This window comes from Ranitomeya imitator, chromosome 1 (assembly GCF_032444005.1).
Source record: "Ranitomeya imitator isolate aRanImi1 chromosome 1, aRanImi1.pri, whole genome shotgun sequence".
NCBI classification, from domain to species: domain Eukaryota; kingdom Metazoa; phylum Chordata; class Amphibia; order Anura; family Dendrobatidae; genus Ranitomeya; species Ranitomeya imitator.
In genome coordinates, this window is record NC_091282.1 from 10,869,885 (window position 1) to 10,875,884 (window position 6,000).

The 6,000-nt window shown below is 46.7% G+C and overlaps 1 protein-coding gene across 1 annotated transcript in view; it reads right to left on the reverse strand.

The window, feature by feature from the left end:
* LOC138657431 (zinc finger protein 300-like) overlaps positions 1-5,776 on the reverse strand; it is a 68,008-nt gene extending 62,232 nt beyond the window's left edge. The window contains exon 1 of the mRNA XM_069745221.1: positions 5,557-5,776. The gene's annotated coding sequence lies outside the window, so the exon portion shown is untranslated. The remainder of the gene's footprint in view (positions 1-5,556) is intronic.
* Positions 5,777-6,000: the final 224 nt, after the last annotated feature.

Below are 6,000 nucleotides of genomic sequence, written 5' to 3' on the forward strand. Positions count from 1 at the left end.
TGATCACAATGACAAGAGTACACGAAACCACGACTGATGGACCCTGTAACTATGGCTCCAGTCAAAATTACAAGACATCACCAACCACGAACAATGGATCCTGTAATCAAGGCTCTTATCACATCTACAGGACACCTCTTACTACGACCGATGGACCCTGTAACTGAGAATCCGATCAAAATAACAAGACGTCATCAACCAAGACCGATAGATCCTGTAACTAAAACTCCGATCACATCTAAAAGACGTCACAGACAGATGGATCCTGTAACTAAAACTGTGATCACTTCTACAAGACGTCACAGACAGATGGATCCTGTAACTAAGGCTCCGATTACATCTGCAATATGTCACCAACTACGACCGATGGAACCTGTATCGAAGGCTCCGATCAAAATTACAAGACGTCACCAACCATGACTGATTGATCCTGTAAGTAAGGCTCCGATCACAACTACAAAAGGTCACCAACCATGACCGATGGATCCTGTAACTAAAACTCCGATTACATCTACAAGACGTCAATGACAGATGGATCTTGTAACTAAGGCTCCAATCACATCTAAAAGCAGTCAATAACCACGACCGAAGAATCCTGTAACTGAGGCTCCGATACCATCTACAAGACGTCACCAACCACGACCGATGGATCCTGTAACTAAGGCTCCAATCACATCTACAAGACGTCACCAACCACGACCGATGTATCCTGTAACTAAGCCTCCGATCACATCTACAAGATGTCACCGACCACGAACGATGGATCCTGTAACTAAGTCTCCGATCACATCTACAAGACGTCACCGACCACGACCGATGGATCCTGTAACTAAGTCTCCGATCACCTCGACAAGAATTCACCGAGAACGATAGATGGATCCAGCAACTAAGGCTCCGATTAAATCTAAAAAACGTCACCAACCAAGACTGATGAATCCTGTAACTAAGGCTCCGATCACATCTACAAGAATTCACTGAGAACGATAGATGGATCCTGCAACTAAGGCTCCGATTACATCTACAAGAGGTCAATGGCCACGACAGATGGATCCTGTAACTAAGGCTCCGATCACATCTACAAGACGTCACCGACCACGACCGATGGATCCTGTAACTAAGGCTCCGCTCACATCTACAAGACGTCACCAACCAAGACTGATGGATCCAGTAACTAAGGCTCCGATCACATCTACAAGACATCACCGACCACGACCGATGGATCCTGTAACTAAGGCTCCGATCACATCTACAAGACATCACAAGCCATGAACGAAGGATCCTGTAACTAAGTATCTGATCACATCGACAAGAATTAACCGAGAACGACAGATGGATCCTGTAACTAAGGCTCCGATCACATCTACAAGACGTTACCGACCATGACCGATGGATCCTGTAACTAAGGCTTCGATCACAACTATAAGATGTCACCAACCGATGAATCCTGTAAATAAGGCTCCAATCACATCTACAAGACGTCACCGACCACGATTGATGGATCCTATAACTAAGGCTCCTATCACATCTACAAGACGTCACCGACAGGTGGATCCTGTAACTAAGGCTCTGATTACATCTACAAGACGAAACCAACCACGAACGATAAATCCTGTAACTCAGGCATCGATCACATCTACAAGATGACAACAACCAAGACAGATGGATCCTGTAAGTAAGACTCAGATCATATGTACAAGACGTCACCAGCCACGACCGATGGATCCTGTGACTAAGCCTCTGATCACATGTACAAGACGGCACTGACCACAAACTATGGATCCTGTAACTAAGGCTCTGATCACATCTACAAGACGTCAACAACCAGGACCGATGGATCCTGTAACTGAGGTTCTGATCACATCTACAAGACATCACCGACCACGACTGATGGATCCTGTAACTAAGTCTCCGATCACATCGACAAGAATTCACCGAGAACGACAGATGGATCCTGTAACTAAGGCTCCGATCACATCTACAAGACGTTACCGACCACGACCGATGGATCCTGTAACTAAGGCTTCGATCACAACTATAAGATGTCACCAACCGATGAATCCTGTAAATAAGGTTCCGATCACATCTACAAGACATCACCAACCATGACAGATGGATCCTGTAACTAAGGCTCCAATCACATCTACAAGACGTCACCGACCACAACCTATGGATCCTATAACTAAGGCTTCAATCACATCTACAAGACGTCACCAACCATGACCGATGGATTCTGTAAAAAAGGCTCCTATCACATCTACAAGACGTCACCGACAGGTGGATCCTGTAACTAAGGCTCCGATTACATTTACAAGATGACACCAACCACGAACGATAAATCCTGTAACTAAGGCTCCGATCACATCTACAAGATGACAACAACCAAGACAGATGGATCCTGTAAGGCTGGTTTCACACTTGCGTTTCAAAACGCATGCATTTTTTTAAAAAACAACACATGGTGAAAAAACGCATGTAAACGCGTGCAAACGCTGCGTTTTTTTGACGCATGCGTTTTTGCATGTGGTGAAAAAAACGCAGCGTTTTGACGCGTTTACATGCGTTTTTTCATGCATTTGTGTTTTTTAAACGCATGCTGAGAAATGTGACAGCTGCCAATCATCAAAATAAAGTAAAAAACCCACTATAAACAGAAATGGTTAGGGTTAGGGGTAAGGTTAGGGGTAGGGATCATAACCCTAACCCTAAAGGGATCCTAACCCTACCCCTAAGCCTAAAGGGATCCTAACCCTAACCCTAAAGGGATTAGGGTTAGGGTTAGGATTCCTTTAGGCTTAGGGTTAGGGGTAGGGTTAGGGGTACGGTTAGGATCCCTTTAGGGTTAGGGTTAGGGGTAGGGTTAGGGATAGGGTTAGAGATAGGGTTAGGATCCCTTTAGGGCTAGGGTTAGTATCCCTTTAGGGTTAGGGTTAGGGTTAGGATCCCTTTATCACCTTTATGTTGGGGGGTGGCATATCAGTGTGTTTTCTGTTTTTTTTTTATAAAAACGCATGCGTTTTTAAAGCAAACAAACGCATGTGCTTAAAACGCATGCGTTTCCATTGACTCCAATGTATTTTTTGGCACACAAAAAACGCATGAAAACGCATGCGTTTTTATGTGTCAAAAAAACGCCTCTCAAAAATACTACAAGTTGCATTTCTGAAAAAGAACGCATGCAGCAAAAAAACGCATGCGTTTCAAAACGCGACCAAACGCGCACAACAAAAAACGCATGCGTTTTCAATGTTAAATATAAGAAAAAAAACGCATGCGTTTTTTTGTGCAAAAAAACGCTGCAGACAAAAACGCAAGTGTGAAACCACCCTTAGTAAGACTCAGATCATATGTACAAGACGTCACCAGCCACGACCGATGGATCCTGTGACTAAGCCTCCGATCACATGTACAAGACGTCACTGACCACAAACTATGGATCCTGTAACTAAGGCTCTGATCACATCTACAAGACGTCACAGACCACGACCGATGGATCCTGTAACTAAGGCCCCGATCACATCTACAAGACGTCACCGACCACGACCGATGGATCCTGTAACTAAGGCCCTGATCACATCTACAAGACGTCACTGACCACGACCGATGGATCCTCTAACTAAGGCTATATTCACACTTTGCGGATTTTTCTGCGGATCCGCAGCGGATTTGACCGCTGCGGATCCGCAGCAGTTTCCCATGAGTTTACAGAACAATGTAAACCTATGGGAAACAAAAAACGCAGTGCACATGCTGCGGAAAAAACCGCGCGGAAACGCTGCGGATTACATTCCGCAGCATGTCACTTCTTTTCTGCGGATTTTCACCTGCTCCAATAGAAAACTGCAGATGAAAATCCGCAGAAGAAAACGCAGTAAAAAACGCGATAAATCCGCAGTAAAAACCGCAACGGGTTTTCACTGCGGATTTTGGAAATCTGCTGCGGAAAAATCCGCAGTGGAATCTGCAAAGTGTGAACATAGCCTTAGGCTCTGATCACGTCTACAAGACGTCACTGACCACGACCGATGGATCCTGTAACTAAGGCCCTGATCACATCTACAAGACGTCACTGACCACGACCGATGGATCCTGTAACTAAGGCTCTGATCACGTCTACAAGACGTCACTGACCACGACCGATGGATCCTGTAACTAAGGCTCCGATCACATGTACAAGACGTCACTGACCACGACCGATGGATCCTGTAACTAAGGCTCCGATCACATCTACAAGATGTCACCGACCACGACCGATGGATACTGTAACTAAGGCCCCGATCACATCTACAAAACGTCACCGACCACGACCGATGGATCCTGTAACTAAGGCTCCGATCACATCTACAAGACATCACCGACCACGACCGATGGATCCTGTAACTAAGGCTCCAATCACATGTACAAGATGTCACCGACCACGACCGATGGATCCTGTAACTAAGGCTCCGATCACATCTACAAGACGTCACCAACCACGACCGATGGATCCTGTAACTAAGGCTCCGATCACATCTACAAGACGTCACCGACCACGACCGATGGATCCTGTAACTAAGTCTCCGATCACATCTACAAGATGTCACCGACCACGACCGATGGATCCTGAAACTAAGGCTCTGATCACATCTACAAGACGTCACCGACCACGACCGATGGATCCTGTAACTAAGGCTCCGATCACATCTACAAGACATCACCGACCACGACCGATGGATCCTGTAACTAAGGCTCCGATCACATCTGCAAGACGTCAGTGACCGATGGATCCTGTAACTAAGGCTCCGATCACATCTACAAGACGTCAGTGACCGATGGATCCTGTAACTAAGGCTCCGATCACATCTACAAGACGTCACCGACCACGACCGATAGATCCTGTAACTAAGGCTCCGATCACATCTACACGACGTCACCGATCACGACCGATGGATCCTGTAACTAAGGCTCCGATCACATCTACAAGACGTCACCGACCACGACCGATGGATCCTGTAACTAAGGCCCCGATCACATCTACAAGACGTCACCGACCACGACCGATGGATCCTGTAACTAAGGCTCCGATCACATCTACAAGACGTCACCGACCACGACCGATGGATCCTGTAACTAAGGCTCCGATCACATCTACAAGACGTCACCGACCACGACCGATAGATCCTGTAACTAAGGCTCCGATCACATCTACACGACGTCACCGATCACGACCGATAGATCCTGTAACTAAGGCTCCGATCATATCTACAAGACATCACCGACCACGACCGATGGATCCTGTAACTAAGGCTCCGATCACATCTACAAGACGTCACCGACCACGACCGATGGATCCTGTAACTAAGGCTCCGATCACATCTACAAGACGTCACCGACCATGACCGATGGATCCTGTAACTAAGGCTCCGATCACATCTACAAGACGTCACCGACCACGACCGATAGATCCTGTAACTAAGGCCCCGATCACATCTACAAGAAGTCACCGACTACGACCGATGGATCCTGTAACTAAGGGACCGATCACATCTACAAGACGTCAGTGACTGATGGATCCTGTACCGGAGTCTCTGTCGCTCCTCTCCTCGGTGCTGCCGTCACTCAGGTGCTGGTACACGCTCAGTACTGAGCCGCCTCCCGCTCTCTGTACATTCGGCCTCTGCTGATCGCACTGCTGAGGTTATTGGTTGATATCTGATAGATTAATTTTTTGCTCTTTCAGGTCGAATCTGTTGCGGTGGATGATCTGCAGGACCTGTGGTGACGTCAGTGTCATGTGATCAGGGGCGGAGCTCAGTAGTGTGTGGTGAAGGACCTGTGACGTCAGTGTCATGTGACTAGTTCTTTGCCTTAGGGTGCCGTCACACTATCAGTATTTGTAGCCAAAACCAGGAGTGGAACAATTAGAGGAAAAGTATAATAGACACGTATGCACCACTTCGGCATTTATCACCCACTCCTGGTTTTGGCTACAAATACTGATGTAAAATACTGACCAAATACTGC